Source organism: Lynx rufus, unplaced genomic scaffold (genome assembly GCF_022079265.1).
Source record: "Lynx rufus isolate CCGP_SWC_20201006 ecotype Redwood Valley unplaced genomic scaffold, mLynRuf1.p SCAF_31, whole genome shotgun sequence".
In the NCBI taxonomy this organism is placed as follows: Eukaryota; Metazoa; Chordata; class Mammalia; order Carnivora; family Felidae; genus Lynx; species Lynx rufus.
In genome coordinates, this window is record NW_025814847.1 from 747,438 (window position 1) to 768,180 (window position 20,743).

The 20,743-nt window shown below is 46.2% G+C and overlaps 1 long non-coding RNA gene across 1 annotated transcript; it reads right to left on the reverse strand.

The window, feature by feature from the left end:
• Positions 1-10,119: 10,119 nt before the first annotated feature.
• On the reverse strand, positions 10,120-12,210 carry LOC124521863 (uncharacterized). The gene is made up of 3 exons (XR_006964610.1): positions 12,010-12,210; positions 11,125-11,293; positions 10,120-11,013 (listed from the first exon to the last, which is right to left on the reverse strand). It is a non-coding gene; the product is annotated as an uncharacterized LOC124521863 (long non-coding RNA).
• Positions 12,211-20,743: the final 8,533 nt, after the last annotated feature.

Here is a 20,743-nt window from a genome sequence, read left to right on the forward strand (position 1 = left end):
TGTGTGCTTCCATGGCTCCCTCCAAAGGAAAAAAAAATTTAAACAGAAGTTGCATTTGGTTCTTTTCTCTATCTTCCACTTCTCTCCTTATTGTATTTACGTGGAAATAAATGGGAGATACAGGAAAGAACCAGCTGGGAAGCTATGGAGTTGAAAAATACAATATCCGATTGGACAATTCACTAGCTGGGCCTGACAGGTGTAAAAGAAACGATCGGCAAACTTGGTGGCCTAGTAGGAGAAACCATGCAAACCAAAGAGGAGAGAGAAAATACTCTTTTAAAAAAAGAGAGGGGCGGGGGGAGAAGGAAGCGCCTCAGTGAAGTGTGGCTGTTAAGCAGCACAGCACGAATAGAAGGGGATGGCTGAGAAATATTCCAAGGAAAATGATCTAAAATACTCCACATTTGCTACAACGATCAACTCACAGAATCCAAGAAGCTCAATGAACCACAAGCAAGAGAAACATAAAAACCACCCAAGTAATTTCATAACCAAATTGTTGAAGCCAGTGATAAAAAGAAAATACAAAATGTACACAAAGAAAAAGGAACATTACAAACAAGAAAAAAAAGATAAGAATTATCGCAGTCTTCCAGTAAAAAAAAATTTTTTTTGAAGTGCAAGCCAACAAACAACATCTTTAAAGTGTCCCAAAACAAAACAAAACAAAACAAAAACACTAAATCTAGACCTCTATCCTGAGAAAAATACAGTTCAGAAAAGAAAGCAAAATATAGACTTTTTAGGAAGAATAAAAAGGTTAGAAGAATTCATGGCTGGAAGAACTAAACAACAAGAAATATCTTTTTTTTACTTTAAATGTTTATTTTTGAGAGAGAGACAGAGCATGAGCATGAGCATGAGCAGGGTGGGGGCAGAGAGAGAGGGAGACACAGAATCGAAAGCAGGCTCCAGGCTCTGAGCTGTCAACACAGAGCCCTACACGGGGCCCGAACCCATGAACCACGAGATCATGACCTGAGCCAAGTCAGATGCTTAACTGAGTGAGCCACCCGGGTACCCCAACAACAAGAAATATGAAAAGAAGTTCTTGGGGCACTTGGATGGCTCAGTCAGTTGAGTGTCCAACTCTTCATTTCAGATCAAGTCATGATCCTAGGGTCACATGGGGGTTGAGCCCCATTTTGGGCTCTGTGCATGGAGCCTGCTTGAGATTCTCTCTCCCTCTGCCCCTCTCCCCTGCTCCTGCTCCCTCTCGCTCTCTCTCTAAAATAAAATAAATAACAAATTTAAAAAGACGTTCTTAAGTCTAAATACAAAGATTCCAGATGGAGACCTGGATACACACAAAGGAATAAAGAAGAATGGCTCTCACCTCACCTAACGAAACTTGAAAGCATGCCTCAAAACATCAAGCAATTCCCAAGTAAGTTAACCTCGCACACAACTCAAAATTATTTAAAAGAATTCAAAGAATTCCAATAACCTAAAATTCACTGTATCTGGAACCCAATAAAAAATTACCAGATACTGCAAAGAGGGTGGAAAATGTGACCCATAATGAAGACAAAAGCAAATTAAATATAAATAGAATTTTTAAATGATCCAGATGACAGAACTGGTAGAAAAAGACATTTAAACAGTGGTTGGGGGTAGGAAGATGCCTGGCTGGCTCAGTCAGTAGAACATCCAACTCTTGATTCCTGGGTAGTGAGTTCAAGCCCCATGTTGGATATAGAGCCTACTTAACCAGTGATTATAAACACATTCTGTATGTTCAAGAAGCCAGAAGAAAACACAAGTATATTAAGGAGAAGCATGGAAAATATAAAACAGCCCAAACTGAACTTCTAAAGATAAAAAATATAATGTCTGGCATCAAAAAATACACTTGGTAGAATTAAGAACTGATTAAACACTGTAGTGTTTAAAAAAAAGTTTAAAAAAAAAAGACATGAACTGGAAGACACAGCACTAAAAACCATCCAAAATGACACATAAAGAAAAACTGGGAAAAAAATAACTAGGAATCACTTACTTTCAGGGCAAGTTCACATGGACCAATATACATGTAACTGGAGTCCAGAAAAAGGGAGGAGAGGGGCAAAAGATTTGAAACACTAATGGTCAAATTTTCCAAGTTTAATGAAATTTTAAAAGACAGATCCAAGAAGCTCCATAAATCCCAGCCACAAGAAACTTGAGAAAATGACGCCGAGATCCATCGTAACCAAGTTGCTTAAAACCAGTGATAAAGAGAAGAGCTTAAAGGCAGTCAGAGAGGGTGCCCGGGTGCCTCAGTCAGTTAAGCAACTGACTCTTGATTTCGGCTCAGGCCGTGATCTCACGGTTTGTGGGTTCGAGCCCCAAGTAGGAGCCTGCTTGGGATTCTCTCTCTCTCCCCCTTTCTGTGCCCCTCCCTCACTTGTGCTCCCTCTCGCTCTCTCTTTCTCTCTCTCTCAAAATAAATAAACATTTTTTTTAAGTAGCCAGATATAAAAGACACATTATATACAAAGGAATAAAGATAAAATGATAACAGGCTTCTCAGTGGAGACAGTGCCAGCCAGCAGACAATGCCACGACATCTTGAGAGTGAGGAACAAAAACCGTCTACCTGGGATTCTATACCTAGTGAAAATAGCCTTCAAAAACAAAGCTGACATGAAGAATGTATCAGGCATGCAAAAGCTGAGCAGACCATCACTGTAAGAAACGTTAAAGAAAGCCCTTCAAGTAGAATGATAATGATAGACTTTACCCCTTATCGCTCTACTGAGATGCCCCAGCTGGGGACTCTGGAGATGACTCAGAACCACCTCCAATGATTTCTAAGAGCCCTTCCAGTTCTCACCTTTTAAAATGACTTGATTCTGGATTGTGTGTCCTCCTGGGTACTTTCCCTAATAGCAGAAGGAACAGCCATCAGATAAATGTTAGTGAGTGTGTCATAGTTTTGTGATGCAAAGAGTCAGAATGAACTTAATGAGGTGATTACCCAAAAACATCCTTTCTTCTGATATTAGTGATATATACCGGTATTATTTTGATCATCAGCCATCAGGGGTGTGGCAAAGAGGCAGGGTCTGTGCTAGAACTGACAGTCAGACAAAGCCAACAAAAGCAGGCACAGTACAGAGGAACTGCAAACACACTGAGGCTGACTCCTAAGAAACTGAGTGCTAGGTCCATAGAGCAGGTGGTTACACAGACTCGAGACCCACTCTTCCCTTCGCGACCTCAGTTTCTTCCTATCTACAATTAAGATTTTGGTCAAATGACCCAGAAGTTCCTTCCGGTTCTAACTGCCTGGGAGCCGATACGTGTGGCTGAACTCAGACAAGTCTCATCCTGTCTGTGACTGCCTGGCCCTTCTCAATCTGACTCGTTATCAGCAGGGAAATTCCTGCCACCCCAAAGTGGGCATTATTTTTATAATTCAAAAATGTAAAGCCCACAACGCGGATGGACCTTGAGGGAATATGCTCAGTAAAATAAGTGGGACAGAGAAAGACAAATACCATCTGATTTCACTTAATGTGAAATCTAAACAAAACGAAACAAAACAGACAAGCCGATGGATAGAGAGAGCAGATCGGCGGTTGCCAGACACGAGGGTGGGCAAAATGGGTGAAGGGGCCCAAAGGTCAAAACGCTGCTATCAAATAAATAAGTTACGGGGGTGTGCTGTGCAGCATGGTGACAATGGTTAATTGTATTTTTGAAAGTTGCTGAGAGAGTGGATCTTAAAAGTGTTCATCCTGAGGGGGAAAAAATTTGTATCTATCTATCTATCTATCTATTAGATAGATATAGGTATGACTGTGAAGTGATGGATGTTATCAACATGCTGAGGTGATCATTTCACAATACATGCAAATATCAGACCATTATGTTGTACACCTGAAACTAATATGATGTGATCTGTCAATCATATCTCAACTTTACAAAGTAAAGTGGATAATGGTTATGTTGGAAAATCTTTCCAAAATTTATATATCATATAATGTCCTTGCAAAGGCACGGAGACCAAGTCAATGATTGCCAAGGTCCGCAGGTGGCGAGAGGAGTTGACTGTACTTGAGCAGCACGGGGGGAGCTGCAGGAGCGACGGAAATGTTTCCTATCTTGATCACAGTGGTGTTTCCATGATTGTATTCATGTGTGAAAACCTACAGAATGATACACCCTCAAAATGAATTTTGTTGTTTGTTCATTTAAAACTAAGTAATTTCTGGGGCCTGGGTGGTTCAGTCAGTTGGGCATCCGACTCTTGATTTGGGCGCAGGTCATGATCTTATGGTTCGTGGGTTTGAGCCCCGCATCAGGCTCCGTGCTGACAGTGCGGGGTGTGCTTGTGCTTGGGATTCTCTTTCTCTCCCTCTCGCTCCGCTCCTCTCGTGCTCTCTCTCTCTAAATAAACTTTAAATTAAGTGATTTCTAAAAGAATAAGCTATTAGTCCCAAGTTGATTCATGTTGTTTAAAGTTTACATCATTTTAGGGGCGCCTGGGTGGCTCAGTCGGTTGGGCATCCGACTTCGGCTCAGGTCATGATCTCGCGGTCCGTGAGTTTGAGCCCCGCATTGGGCTCTGTGCTGACAGCTCAGAGCCTGGAGCCTGTTTCAGATTCTGTGTCTCCCTCTCTCTCTGACCTTCCCTCATTCAGGCTCTGTCTCTCTCTCTCTCAAAAATGAATAAACGTTAAAAAATAAATTAATTAAAAATAAATTTAAAAAAGTTTACATCGTTTTAATAGATATTAAATAATTTTCTAAGCAATTACATTTCACTTCATATTTGAATCCTAAAATCTCTTAAAGTCTCTTCAAAACAACCCAATTCTTAGCATATACTTTATTTTTTTTTTAATTTTTTTTTAACGTCTATTTATTTTTGAGACAGAGAGAGACAGAGCATGAACGGGGTGGGTCAGAGAGAGAGGGAGACACAGAATCCGAAACAGGCTCCAGGCTCTGAGCTGTCAGCCCAGAGCCCGACGCGGGGCTCGAACTCACTGGCTGCGAGATCGTGACCTGAGCTGAAGTGGGACGCTTAGCCGACTGAGCCACCCAGGCGCCCCTTTAGCATATACTTTAAACCATTTAACGTATAATGTAAAATAAATCCGTTATTTTTAAAATATGACACTTTGAATAAGACACTTTGAATAAGAGACTTTGAAGAAACAGATCTATTGAGGTATAATATATACACCATAAATTCATCTATTTTAGGCATACAGTTCAATGATTTGGGATAAACTTGCAAAACCGTGCAACCATCACCAATATCCAATTCTAGAACATTCCATCACCCCCAAACGTCCCTTTACACCCATTCACAGTTTAAGAGATTTTCAAACAGTGGTAAAGGAGGAACCAATCTGATAATAATTTGCAAACACAGAATCACCGGATCTCAGAGTCGTAAAGCTCTTAAGACAGACTAGCTCAAACCTGCACCCACATTCAAATGCCTCTCTAACACGTCTGATGGATGGTTAGTGAGCCCGGTTAGACAGCATGCAGTGACTAATTTTACAACCCATTTCATCCTTGGCCCATTTCATCCTTCAGCCAGGCCTATTTATTGCAGTCAGTCCTTCCTTCAAAGCCTTGAAGCCTCACACACCTCCCCCTGCCACCGCCTGCCGTGTGCCCTAACCTGCGGCTGAATGTTGGGAAACCCCAATTCCAGCCGTCTTAGGAAAGTATCTCTGTTCTAGGGACAAGCTGGGAATCTTAGGGACTGAGAAATAAATTAGTATCCAAGGAAGGTACCCGGAAGAGTCTAAAGGAATGGTTCTTAAGCACTCAAGGTCCAAACCGTGGCGGGCGGGGAGAAGGGATGGGCACACAGGATGCGGCCCGCAGAGCGAGAAGTCAGCTCACACCCACGGAGGGCCCCAGGGACTGTTCAGAACCGCTCGAGGCAGAAATTTGAAGTCGGTCAAGTCGAGAGGACCCATCAGGAAAGTAGACCAAAAACATGACTATCCAATTAAAAGTGAAACTAAAACAAAGATCATTTATATTTTGGTATGTTGCCCCATTCCACGAGCTCCCTGCTTCCTGAGTGGGTAAAGCCTGCGTGACTGGTCCCCGTGGATCGCGCTGGACGAGTAAAAAGAACAATGGGGAGGTCACAATCCTACAGACCTCCGTGGAATGCCAGGAGAGCAGGTGTGCTGGCAGCCTGGGAAATCACAAAACCACCAGGGCTTGGCTCCGTGGGCTGGGAATCTGTGCCATCACACAAGGCCACGCACCCAGATGGTCCCTGCACTTGGTTCCATGCTCTGATGTTGCCCTCTTGAAATTTTTTTTTTAATGTTTACTTATTTTGGGGAGAGAGAGAGAGAGGATGAGTGGTGGAGGGGCAGAGAGAGGGGGACAGAGGATCCGAAGCAGGCTCCAGGCTCTGAGCTGTCAGCACAGAGCCGACGTGGGGCTCGAACTCACAGACTGCGAGATCATGACTTGAGCCAAAGTCGGACGCTCAACCGACTGAGCCACCCAGGCGCCTCCCCTCTCGCAATTCTTTTTTTTTTTTTTTTAATTTTTTTTTTCAACATTTTTATTTATTTTTGGGACAGAGAGAGACAGAGCATGAACAGGGGAGGGGCAGAGAGAGAGGGAGACACAGAATCGGAAACAGGCTCCAGGCTCCGAGCCATCAGCCCAGAGCCTGACGCGGGGCTCGAACTCACGGACCGCGAGATCGTGACCTGGCTGAAGTCGGACGCTTAACCGACTGCGCCACCCGGGCGCCCCCCCTCTCGCAATTCTTAATAATTTTTTAACAGGGGGCCCAGGTTTCATCTTGCGACGGGCCACATAAACTACACAGCTTGTCCTGAAACCCACTCACCCCAGGAGTGAGGTCAGGGGAGACATAATAGGCACACGTCACAGTCACGCGGCCCCTTAGGATTTCCACGGCCTCCTGCACATCCCGCTTGACCGTGACAATGACTCTTTCAAGGAGGCAAAAAAATGAGGTCATTAGTTAGTTGTAGTCTGTCCAAGGGCACAGAACCGGGGACTTTTAGAAGAGATCTTATCTGCTGTGTAATTTATCTTTCCGCACCTCCTTCCACAAATAAAAAACTCGGGCTCAGAGGAGTTACAGGACTTGTCCAAAGTCACACAAGTGGATTTACCGGGAAGCGGGCTTCGCGCCGTTGTCTCTGGAAGTTCTGGACCGTGAGCTCTGTGAGGACGGGCGCTGATTACGTGTTCCTTGTTCGCAGGCTCAGAGTAGGTACCCAGTGAATGCACATCTAACTGCTTCCGCTTTTAAAATACTTCATTATTTCTATTTCATTTGACCTTCCCAACACGTCTAGAAAGTAAATGAGGTAGGTATTGTATCCTCGTTCGCAAGTGAAGGAAACCATTTCGAAGGGGCACAGATATCCTTACAGAGCGGTAGAGTGATGAGGACGGGGAGGGGCGTGTGCAGACTGGATGGGCCTTCACCCCTCCTCATCACCTTTTCACCAGCTCTCCCCACATGGGAGACCTTCTTTCCAGTTCCTCCTCCAGGGTAAGAAATCAGTTGTCTATTAAGCACTGCATCCGTCCAAATGGGCACTGAAAGAAACCCTGGACCCAGAGGAAAAGAGACTAAAATCCACGTATGTGTGATACGTATGGTCACATAGAAAGATGGCGGTGGAGTCCCACCGAATTGTAGCAGAGGATGCCGGTAGTCCAACAAATCAGAACACAAGTCAGCCTGGGGTCCCCGAGGACGCAGTTACAGAAAAGACTTGGGCCTTCTTGCTTCTGGGTAGAGCTCCTATGGTTCATTCTCCATGACTTGAATTATCCTTCTGTTCCCTCAAAGTATCAAAACCTTGAGAGGCAAGTATTGGGGGCGGTCACCCACAGGTGGCCCTGAACTGTGTGACTTGAGCAAGGCAGCAGCTGGGGCCACGGCATCCCAGGGAACTTACAAGGCACGAATGTGGCAGTCTGCCTAGGACTGACTCAAGGAATACTCAATACTGATTGTACTTTAGTATTTTCATAATACCACAAGGTAAAATAACCACATGGAAACCATCAATGGGAAGAGGAAAGAATGGCTATCCGGAGTCAACAATTCCATTGTTCTCAGGGGCACCCCGGTGGCTCAGTCGGTTGAGCATCCGACTTCAGCTCAGGTCATGATCTTACAGCTCGTGAGTTCGAGCCCCATGTTGGTTTTTGTGCCGATTCTCTGTCTCCATCTCTCTCTGCCCCTCCTCCACTTGTTTTCTCTCTCTCTCTCTCTCTCAAAAGTAAAAATAAACATAAAAAATAAATAATAAAAACAACCAACAATAAAATGAAATAAATCACAATGGAGCAACCACACCCCCACTACCCCAAAACTCAGTTCCTTGATTATTAAAGACCCGGATGCAAGAGGCAAAAATATAAAGATCTTATAAGACAATGTAGTAGAAAACCTTCGTGATCTCAGTGTAGGAAAGGACACGAAAAGCATGAACAGTACTCATGTGTTAAACATTTTTAAGTCTGTTCACCTAAAGACATTATAAAGAAAGTGAAAGGCCAAGCCACGAACTAAAACCCATATATATGTGATGCATAACTGACAAAAGAATAATATCCAGAAACATTTCATGAATTCCTGTGAACACATATGCACATAAAGAGAGATGGAAAAAAATAAAATAAAATAAAATAAAATAAAATAAAATAAAATAGTGGCAAAGACATGAACAGGCATTTCCCAAAGGGCAAAGGGGAAATCCACATAGTGAATAAAGACACACGAAATTGCTCAACCTCTTTAATAACCAGAGAAATGCACATTAAAACCACAAGGACGTACCATTGCACACCCTCAGATAACAAAAATAAAAGAGATAACAAAAATGTAAGAGAAAACGTGGAGCAAAGGAAATTCAATGTAAGTTATGCTTGCCGAGTGCAGAGTCATTTGGCAAGTTGGTCTTTTCTTGCCCTCAGCAATTCCACCCATAGGTGCATACCCTACACTTGAAGGGGTTCCAGTCAAGTGCGCCAGGAAACAGGCAAGAACGTTCACAGAAACCCCGTGCTTGTTAGCTCAAACCCAGGAACAGCCCGAATGCTCTTCAATAGTAGAATGGATAAATAAACAGTGATTTCTTCAAATCGTGTACTATTATACAACACCCCCCCAAAACTGTTACTGGGAGATCAATCTAGCTCAATCGCACCAAGATAGTAATGAATAAGAAAAGCAACTCACAAAAGAACAGGTGCAGTGTGATCCATTTATATAAAGACACAAACAAGCAAAAATGAGCTCTATCCTTTAGGGATGCCAACATAAGGAAAAGGAATGAGTACCACAAAACTCAGGGTGGTGTTACCCAGAGGGGCAGGAGGGACATGTCACGGGGAGGCGCGTGGGGAGGCCATACTCTGTTCTTTGACCTGGCGGGTGTTCACACTAGCGTTTGCCTTAACTTCACCAGTTCATTGAACAGCACGTAGCATGGGAAATCAGGAAACCGTCGTTTCTATGTGTCAAATCCGAGCAAATACTGACAACTTCAAATGGTTTGATATAAAATATATGTGTGTGTTGACACAGTATGATCTGTGCGTGCTACACTTCCCAATTTAAAAAAAAAATGAAAAGAAGAAGGAAAGAAAGAAGTATTGAATAGGAATCAGGAAACCTAGGTTTCTAAGGTGACTAACTGGGTTCCAAACTGCGTTCTAAGACCACACAGAGCTCTTTACCTCTGTTTCTACAGAGAAGCAGTGTAGGGCAGTGATTATGTGCAAGGGCCCTGGGGACAGGCAGCTCTGGGTTTGAATCCTAGCCTTGCCACTTAGAAGCTGCATCTCAGTGACTCGATTAATTAATTTACCAAGCCATCGACCTCATCTGTAAAGCCGCTGTGGTAGTTGTACCTATAGAGTTATTGTCAAGTGCATGTGTAAATTTAAATGAAGCAGCTGTAACCGTGTGTAGCTAGCTTAGAACAATGCCTTGTGTTTTGTTTTTTGTTATTGAGAGAGAGAGACAGAGTGTGAGCAAGGGAGGGCAGAGAGAGAGAGGAAGACACAGAATCCGAAGCAGGCTCCAGGCCCCGAGCTGTCGGCACAGAGCCCGAGGCGGGGGCTCAAACTCACGACGGACGCTTCACCGACTGAGCCACCAGGCGCCCCAGTACAATGCCTTGTAAATCACTGATCAACGGTAGTCCCGTCATTTGGTCTCATTCTCTTCCCTCACATTCCTTCACGAGTTTCAGAAAGGTACCAAAGAAAAACTTATGCGAGCACGTTCTGGAAATGCACACGATTCTGTGCAAAGCCCCGCGGCTATTTTTGATCCTCCAGGAGTCTGTTCTCAGACTAACGCCCGAGAACTTTAGTCTGTTCTCATTTATCACAAAGGTAGCACCATCACCACGACCACCGGGAGTTAGGAGAGAATCAGCACTGCCTTTCACACACATCCGACGTGATCACAACACTTGTGTTTCTCCACAAGGAATTCAACCGTGCTCCTCCTAACCCCAACCTCCTAGCACAAAACTGATTCTTGAACTCCGGATTACAAACTTAGGTCCAAGGAGATGAAGACAGAAGCAAGACTTTCTTGTAAACAAATGGGCGGGGTGAGTACCGTCCCGCCGGAAATTGCCTTCGCCAGGGGTCACAGCACGGAACTTCCCTGCAGCGGGTCTGGGAAGTGTTTGGATTCTATAGTCAGGATTACCGTAGAGGGTCTCCCAGCCGTCCTTAGGCCTCAGGAGACCATTCCAGCTTTGTGTAAGTTGCCCATGAGCCTGAACCCCAGGGAAGGGGTGGGCTGGTTGTTAAGTCTCAATCAATGTCTAAGGAAAAACGGAGATTGATAACACGTGGTCGCTCAGACGGGTAGGGATGATATTGCCTTACCATGACACGCACGGATCTGACACAGAGGCCTGGTGAACAGCTTGACTTGGTTAGACCCCTCTCCGCAAGGCTCAATGTCGTCTGGGAACCCACCTTGATGTGAACGCACGGAATCGCGGTTTCCTGAACCTGTGGATGAATTGCCTTTAACACTTATAATAAGTTACCACAAACGTTATCCACCCCGTGGATGCTTCACCAGTACCTGGGCGTTAGTGACCAGACCTCTCAAGAGCCTACCGATTCATATTTCATGTGGGAAGAGTCCTTGCGTTCTGTCTGCTCTAACGCTCGTGTTCATTACAATGAAGGACGGCACATCTGGCCACTGTAGTTTGGATAAATAGACTGGCATAACCCTCGGCCAACTTGGTTTCTTCAAAGTCTATGTGGGTGTTTTATCGCCTCCCTTTAAGAAATGGACAGGGAAAGCATTGAATCCCGAGGCAGTGAAGGCATAGCGAGGTTTGCAAATTTTATAACCTCTCCCATAAAATATGTGCCTTGATTACTACTCATAGACAAAGATATTGCAAACGAAGAGATAACGTCTTTCACAAGTCATTTGCCGACCGTCACCGGTCACAAGCAGTTACTTATGAACTCGCCAGAAAGATGTAAGCGTTTACACGGTCACTAAAGCGCAAGCAGGTAAACAACACTTTGTATAAAATCAACCCAAGTAGTTAGCAAAGCCCCCACGAGGAAAGGCTGTGCCTTCTTAACCCTCTCCTGATAGCAGAGAAGTGCATACCATCGCATCAAACAACTCAGGACACACGGAGCAAACCAGCCAGCCCTAATAATTCGTGGAACCCTTTGTTTGTTCACGGATGCGATAAGCTACCCAAGCTTGGTGTCACCCAGCAGCCGCCAAGGTGCCTCAAAGATGATATGGGTGCGAAACAAACAAACAAAACAAAACAGCACGTCAGCCTCCAAGAACTCTGAACGCGGGATTTGATTTTGGAGAAGAACGGTAAGTGATAGAATGGCCAGGGGAATAGAGTGAGATGTTAATGTAAGAGTGAAGAGAACTGTTTACAGAAATGGCCACAGCCCCGGAGGTGTCATGGACCAAGCTAACCGTTTTATAACAACCAAAACAGAAAGTAAGAAAAGAACCTGGGAAATGCTCGTTGGTTCAGAAGTGAGAAACGCTTGTTTTTAGAATTCAGGAGGTACCCCAAACCATAGCTGGAGTCGGTCTCAAGAGCCCCGGCTCTGATGAGGCGGTGTTTTTGCTCCCCGGGCAGAATACGCAGAAACAAACCAACAAGAAGACTCTTAACCGCTGCACGGTGAGCAGAGACTGCCAGCCAGAGGCGAATTTTCACTTCCTCGTCCTCTAGTTCTCTCCAATCAAGTCTACACATTAAAAAAAGGGTGGGGGGGGCGCCTGGGTGGCGCAGTCGGTTAAGCGTCCGACTTCAGCCAGGTCACGATCTCGCGGTCTGTGAGTTCGAGCCCCGCGTCGGGCTCTGGGCTGATGGCTCAGAGCCTGGAGCCTGTTTCCGATTCTGTGTCTCCCTCTCTCTCTGCCCCTCCCCCGTTCATGCTCTGTCTCTCTCTGTCCCAAAAATAAATAAACGTTGAAAAAAAAAAAATTAAAAAAAAAAAAAAAAAAAAGGGTGGGGGCCTGGGCGGCTCAGTGAGTTAAGCGTCTGACTTCAGCTCAGGTCACGATCTCATGGTCTGCGAGTTCGAGCCCCGCGTCGGGCTCTGTGCTGACGGCTCAGGGCCTGCTTTGGATCCACTCTCTGCCCCTCCCCGACTCATTCTCATTCTCTCTCTCTCAAAAATAAGTGAAAACAGGGGCGCCTGGGTGGCGCAGTCGGTTAAGTGTCCAACTTCAGCCCGGTCACGATCTCGCGGTCCGTGAGTTCGAGCCCCGCGTCGGGCTCTGGGCTGATGGCTCAGAGCCTGGAGCCTGTTTCCGATTCTGTGTCTCCCTCTCTCTCTGCCCCTCCCCCGTTCATGCTCTGTCTCTCTCTGTCCCAAAAATAAATAAACGTTGAAAAAAAAAATTATAAAAATAAAAATAAAAAAATAAGTGAAAACATTTTTTAATTAACATTAAGATTAAACAAGTGGGGGTCGGCGTGCCTGGGTGGCTGTTGGTTAAGCTTCTAGCTCTTGATTTCCACTTGGGTCGTGATCTCACGGTTCATGTGTTCAAGCCCCGTGCGGGGCTCTGTGCTGACGGCGCTGAGCCCACTTGGGACTCTCTCTCTCTCCCTCTTTCTCTCCCTCTCTCTCTGCCCCTCCCTTGCTCGCTCTCTCTCTCTCTCTCTCTCAAAATAAATTTAAAAAATTCAGTGTACTTTGTAAAGGAAAAACCCACTCCCACCGTCTGTGTTACTCACATGACCATCACACTCCACGAGACTTCCCTTCTGACACCGGTTGTGTGGATTTTCCACCCGTCGAGCAATCCTCTGAGACATCAGCGGTTCAAAACAACCCACCAGTTCAGGACCGACACGAACCTGGGGTTAGCAGTGGATTCTGCATGTTAGGGGCTGCGTCCCCAAGATTGCCCTCACATCAGGCACCAATCACAAGCCCACGTTTGCACCTGTGCTTCTGGCCAATCACCTAGAAATCAGGGTCCCCATGACTCCTTCTTTGGGCTTAGTAATTTGCTCTATAGAAAGACACACAGGACTCAGAGCAACACTTGACTACGTTTACCACTTTATTATGTAATATAAGATACCATAAAGGATACAGATGAGCAGCCCGATGAAGAGATATATGGGGGGCGAGGTCTGGGAGGGTCCTGAGCACAAGAGCTCTTGTCCCCGCAGAGTTGGGGTGCACCATGAATGGGTTCACGAACCCAGAAGCTCTGTGAACCCTGTACTTTGGGGATTTTTTTTTTAATTTTTTTTCAACGTTTTTTTATTTATTTTGGGACAGAGAGAGACAGAGCATGAACGGGAGAGGGGCAGAGAGAGAGGGAGACACAGAATCGGAAACAGGCTCCAGGCTCCGAGCCATCAGGCCAGAGCATGATGCGGGGCTCCAACTCACGGACCGCGAGATCGTGACCTGGCTGAAGTCGGACGCTTAACCGACTGCGCCACCCAGGCGCCCCTCTTTGGGGATTTTTATAGAGGCTTCATCACGTAGGCATGATCAGTCATTAACTCCATTTCCAGCCCCTCCTCCCTTTCTAGAGAATGGGGATGGTGCTGAAATTCCAAGCTTCTAATCAGGGCTCTGTCTTCCTGGTGACCGGCCCCCATCCAGGAGCCCACCCAGAGTCACCTCATTAGAACCAAAGGCACTGCTGTCACCCAGGACACTCCAGGGGACTTGGGAGCCCTGTGCCAGGAACCAGAGTCAAAGAGCAAATATCAGAAGAAGGCAGGCCCCTGGTGTTCTTACTACTTAAGAAATTACAAGGAATTTCAGGAACTCTGTGCCAAGAACAGGGATGGAAGGGGCAGAGACCAATGAATATATACACATTTTTTTCTATTATTTCACAGCGTTGGTATGACATTCACATTATTTGACAGTCAAAACAATATTTTTAATGACAGTAGTTATTTAAGCCTTTCAAACTACCCCTTCCGAAACACAATCTCATCAAGTATTTTATAAGAGACTACACTGATTGGGGCGCCTGGGTGGCGCAGTTGGTTAAGCGTCCGACTTCAGCCAGGTCACGATCTCGCGGTCCGTGAGTTTGAGCCCCGCGTCGGGCTCTGGGCTGATGGCTCAGAGCCTGGAGCCTGTTTCTGATTCTGTGTCTCCCTCTCTCTCTGCCCCTCCGCCGTTCATGGTCTGTCTCTCTCTGTCCCAAAAATAAATAAACGTTGAAAAAAAAAAAAAGAAACTACACTGATTTTATTATCTTAACGCGGAGGTTCTGCAGAAGAAAGTGCTTCTATGTAGACAAGAATGTAGAGGTTAAAAACACACATGAGCACGGTGTGCTGGCCTAGGCACTCGTTTTTTAGTCTCTCTCAAGTTCTTTAATGGTTGCCTGGGTGGCTCAGTCGGTTCAGCGCCCGACTTCAGCTCAGATCACGACCTGGCAGTGTGAATTCAAGCCTCGGATCTTGTGCACCCTGACAGTGCAGAGCCAGCTTGGGATTCTCTTTCTCCCTCTCTCTCTTCCCCTCCCCGACTCACGAGCATGCTTGCGGGCTCTCTCCCTCTATAACCAACAAAGATATATTAACTAACAAATTCAGTATTATAGCGCGAAGTCAATTAAGAACCCGAGAAAAGATAATTAATATTCGGATGCAATACAATAACTTAATATTAAGAAATTACCAGAAATACAGTCATTTCTTAAAACTTTACACAGACGATAAACCTGGGTTAACTCTATAGGGCCGGGCAATGTGCAACATTGCCTAAAGTTAAAAAAAAGGACCGACCTAAGGGCGCCTGGGTGGCTCAGTTGGTTAAGTGTCCGACTTCAGTTCAGGTCATGATCTCACAGTTGGTGAGTTTGAACCCTGCGTCGGGCTCTGTGCTGACAGCTCGGAGCCTGGAGCCTGCTTCCGATTCTGTGTCTCCCTCTCTCTATGCCCCTCCCCTGCTCATACTCTGTCTCTTTCTCTCTTCCTCTCAAAAATAAAACATTTTTAAATTCTTGTTTATTTATTATTTTAAGAGAGACAGAGACAGCGCTAGTGGGGGAGGGGCAGAGAGAGAGAGGGAGAGAGAAATTCCCAAACAGGCCCTGCAATGTCAGCCCAGAGCCAGATGTGGGGCTCAAACCCATGTAGCCATGAGATCATGACATGAGCTGAAACCAAGAGTCGGAGACTCAACCGACTGAGCTGTCCAGGCTCCCTTAAAAAAAGTTTTTTTAGGGGCGCCTGGGTGGCGCAGTCGGTTGGGCGTCCGACTTCAGCCAGGTCACGATCTCGCGGTCCGTGAGTTCGAGCCCTGCGTCAGGCTCTGGGCTGATGCCTCAGAGCCTGGAGCCTGTTTCCGATTCTGTGTCTCCCTCTCTCTCTGCCCCTCCCCCGTTCATGCTCTGTCTCTCTCTGTCCCAAAAATAAATAAACGTTGAAAAAAAAAAAAGTTTTTTTAAAGGAACCAATATAGACGGATAGTACATATTTAAGTTATAATTCAATGTGGTGGCATATAACTATGCTTATATTTACATACTTTTAAACAATAGAATAAGGATTTGACCTATAAGACAAGTATAAGAAATTTAGATAGTTGCATACAATCCAATTTTTTGTGAAAATAGAAACAAAAGATTTGAGCTGGCTAACTGCTGCGTTTGTATGTGAGTTTCATGCTGTGGCGAACACACGAGAAAAAAAGTAGCCATCATTTAACCCCACAGTCACAAAATAATTTTATTTGTCGCAAGGGTCGTTTTAATTAGAAGCGTAAGTAAAACTGAATTTAAGTTCAGCTCTCTTGTGTTTATTTTACCAAGTAATACCAAAATTTGGTAGAGCTTGGTAGAAAAGAACTTCTCCGAACCACTTAAAGGACAAATAAGCCTTTTTGTCATTTTTACCTGTTTTACAAAATAAACAGTTGGGCCCGAAGTCTCTTGATGAATCCGTAATCAAGTTTAGATTGATGTTTTTCCCCTTAGGAGTCTGAGATCCCTAGAGATTCGCTGTAACCTCATGCCCCTCGTGCTGCTATCCTTTCTCCATTTGAAGAGCAGTTCCTGGTTTGCTTCTGGGAGCTGGTGGACCCTGAGTGTTAGTTACCATGGGACACCTGAGTGTCGCACAAATGGCCCAGCATGAACGGGGTGTTGTCTGAACCACCAAGGATACACCTGCAGAAGCGGGTGCGGTGGCTTAGAGACGGCTCCACACTTTCCCATCTCTTCCCCTCACCCCCACGCCTACAGCCTCCTGGTGGCTTCCCTCTGAACCATTAACAGAGGAAGAAAATGTACGGTCTTGGGTCTGTGCTCCGGCCCAGCTCTAAAGGGAAGAGAATGGCCTCTCCCCTACAGCCCACTCAGTGGTGGCTTCCAAGTCAGGGATGAGCGAAAATCTCTCCAGTAGGAAGCACCCCAAGGAACACACCGAATCGTCCACTTTGGTTGGAAGGAGATTGCCTGAGGTACATATCTGCGCGGCTCGTGAGCCACATCTAACAGGCTGGCCGACTGACCAGAGACTTAAAAGAAAAAACAAAACATGAAGACAGGTAAAAGGAAAGTCTAGGGAAGAACTATGTGAAATGGCCAGAGTGTGAAGGTATTTGTGCCCCATGTCAGTGTTCTTTAAAGTACCGGGGTTCCTCAGCTGTGACACAAAACTGCTACATGCAGAACATTCACCGGGCTTCTCAGCATCAGCCAGTGGGAGCTGGAGGCAAGGCGAGCCAAGGCAAACATGAACTCTGGCCGCCTGCTGGGCCACGAGCGATAAAGTCCTTTGTCTCTGACCCGGGGCTCTCGTGTCTTCTGTCAGCGTCCAGGAAACGGTGGCAGGCAAGCTTGTTAGCCTGCAAGTGGGACACAAATCTCAGATCCTTGACAGTTGTTAACAGTGTGGACAATGAGAATGAGATGCTGACAGAAACACGGCTTTCTGGAAGAGGAAGTATGAGGGCCCTTTGTGGGCTGGGTTGGGAGACAGGAGAGGCTGCCTGGGATCTGGTAGTAAATGCTCTCATCCAAGTAACGGGCAAGAGGTGGGGAGCAAGGGTCCCCACTGTTCCACCTGTCAGTGAGGCCGAGGGGTGAGAGTTAAGATTGAAGCGAGCTGTCCAGTGGTGTTCGGCTGCTCTTCATCTTCCGGAGTGGGAGGGGGAAGGGGTGTCAGGCCGACAGGTGTACCAGTGAGCCCCACGGCAGCGGCCAATTAGTCAAGATACCCCCAGAGCTAACACGCGTGGTGTCGGCGATGTGGGAACCACAGGCAAACGAAAAGTGAAATGTCCCTACTGCCTACAGCCCATCGACAAGTCCTTGAGACAGGCTGAGGGACCTTCGTCTGGGAGGTGTCAGCTGCCTCGCTGTTGACACGTCGCTAAGGGCAAAAGGCAATCTCAGCCCAGCCCCCCCCCCCATGTTCCTGTAAGTCAGCTTGAACGTAGAAAAGTTCCTTTGGAATTTTTGGAATTCCTTTGGAAACCCTCCGCCCCACCCCCACCCACCTCCCCCCCCCACCCCCCCCCCCCCCCCGCCGCCCCAGACACATGCTGATAATGACAGTCCAAGCTTACGCCCTCCTGATACACATCTGAAGGGGCTCACGACAATTTTTACTGAACAGTAGTAAATGGCCTGTTCCCAGCAACAGCTAGCCCCCTCAAGGTCCTGGAAACCTTGTTTCCAAAATACCTTAGAGACTTCTACCGCTAACCCCGTCCCAGCTTGAAGGTCACTCCTCACAACCCCAGTACAGCTCTTTCTGCCCCCCAGATCCTGTCCCCGTGCTTTAATAAACCACCTTTTCGTACCGAAGGTGTCTCAAGAATTCTTTCTCGGCCATCGGCTCCGAACCCCAACATTTTCCGCAGCATCAGGGGCTGAGAAATAGAGTTGGGACTAGACAAAACCAGAAGTCTGTCTAGTTGAGCCTGGGCCACCAGCGGTCACTTGACACTGAAAAGAGAGTGCAAAGCCTTGCTTCCTGACACAGAGCCGCACTCAAGGATCTGGTTAAGTCACTGCCATCTGCCCCAGAGAGAAACACGATCTTTATCTTCCAAGGCTATGACAGTTGTTTATAGAAAGCCTCTCTGTGAGGTGACATTAAGCTGACATCTGAATGACGAGAGCCTGGTAAGTGAAGATCAAATGGTAAGCATTCCAGGCGGAGAATGCCTGATGCAAAGGTCCTTGGCTGAAAATGAGCATGGCATGTTCCGGAACAGATAGAAGCACTGAATGTGGGGAAAGAAGGCAGGGCAGGAATTAAGGATAATTCCCATGTTTTTAGTTTGAGCCAGGAGGTGGGCAGTGATGTGTTTAATGAAACATGATCACCAGGGAAGAAGCCAATGTAAACAGGGAATCGGTTCTGTTGGGCCGTATTGAGTTTGACGTGACTCCTAGATGTCTTTGTGAAGAAAGCAATTGGATTTCTTCTTGGATCCAGGTTCTGGGTAGAAATCAGGACAAGGAAGAGAGACTTGGGAGTACTTGGCATACGATTAACATTCATCAGGTGCTTCCAATGTCCCAAGCACTCGCTGAGCAATTTATGAATATTTCCTTAGTTATACTCTCACAATCCCTGTGGGATTGGCCCTGTACTATTATCTTCATTTCAATGATGAGGGAACAGAAAATTTCCCCATGGTTGTTCAACCAGGAGTGGTAAAGCCAGAAGAAAATCCCAGGCAGGCTGACACCAGAGCCCAAGTTCATTACCGTTTGGCTGTGCTACCTGGAGCACGATGGCATTTAAAAGCCACGGGACCAGAGGCACCTGGGTGGCTCTGTCAGTTGAGCATCCGACTCTTAATTTCGGTTCAGGTCACGATCCCGGGGTCATGGGGATCGAGTCCCAGGTTGGGCTCTGTGCTCAGTGTGGAGCCTGCTTAAGATTCTCTCTCTCTCCCTCTGCTCTTCCCCCTGCTTGCTCTCTCTCTAAAATCTAAATAAGTAAGTAAATAAATTTCCAAAAAAAATAAACAAGGCCAGGGGACCAGATGAGGTTCCCCAGGGACGGTGTGTAGATAACAAGGACACAGAGAACAGCCACATCCAGTAATGTCTCTTTGGAGCTCCCAATTCCCTGTTTGCTTTTGTACTTATCAGACAAGATGTTAATTTTTCCATTTGATCCGTCTCCTCAAAAATGTGCCCATACAGATGACGAACCCCACTTCCCAAACCAGATCCAATGAACAGAGTGTCATTCTTACCTGTAATTACTCTCTCGTATATACGGCTGGTTTGATTCTATCCCCCAAACATTATTTCCCTTTAATTAATTGATAAAAATGTAACGTCTGGACCCGCCACGACCTTCCGGGATGCCAACACTCTGTGGGAGCCTACCAGAAGCACCCAGCAGGCTTTCCTGGGCCTCTCTTTACCTACAATATGTGCCATGCCAGGAATTCTGGAAAGCAGAGTTTCTATGTGGCTTACTGAAGAATTCAAGGGGAAATAAAATTCTGAACTGAAAATGCTTAACTCAGAATTTTCCTCAAACGATATATACTGTTTCAGCAACTATGCACAAGCTTTGGCAACTCAGAGACTCCCCTCGGGAAGAACCATGGCCCTTGAGCAAGCACCAGGCATGGGCTGTGTGATCTAACCATCAGGGATTTCCACAAAGTTCCTCCTTTCTTTAGTACTGAATAATGGGTATGTGTATCAGCAGGACATGTTAGATGCTCCAACTCTTCCTCTCTCTCTCCTTTTATTTTATTCTTTAAAAAAAAAATGTTTTTAACGTTTATTTATTTTTGAGGGGGGGAGGGGCAGAGAGAGAGGGAGACACAGAATCCGAAGCAGGCTCCAGGCTCCGAGCTGTCAGCACAGAGCCCGACGCGGGGCTCGAACTCATGAACCGCGAGATGGTGACCTGAGCCGCAGTCGGACGCTTAACCCACCGAGCCCCCCAGGCGCCCCTTTAGTTTACTCTTAGAACGAAGGATTCATTTGTAACTTTTATTTCGGTTGCCATATCTGTTTGTGAACAAAGACCACATCTGTATTCTTCCCTGCCATATACCTAGCACAGCTCTGGGCACAGAGAAGGGCTCAACAAGTGTTTGTTGAATGACTAAACGAGGAAAGCACGGGACACAGATGAGGCAGCTCCCAGCAACCTCAGCCATAGGTCATAATGATCTTGAAGCCTGTGTAGCGATCACAACGATTTTGACAAAGCAACTTGAGAAGGTATCTCTAGGGGCACCTGGGTGGCTCAGT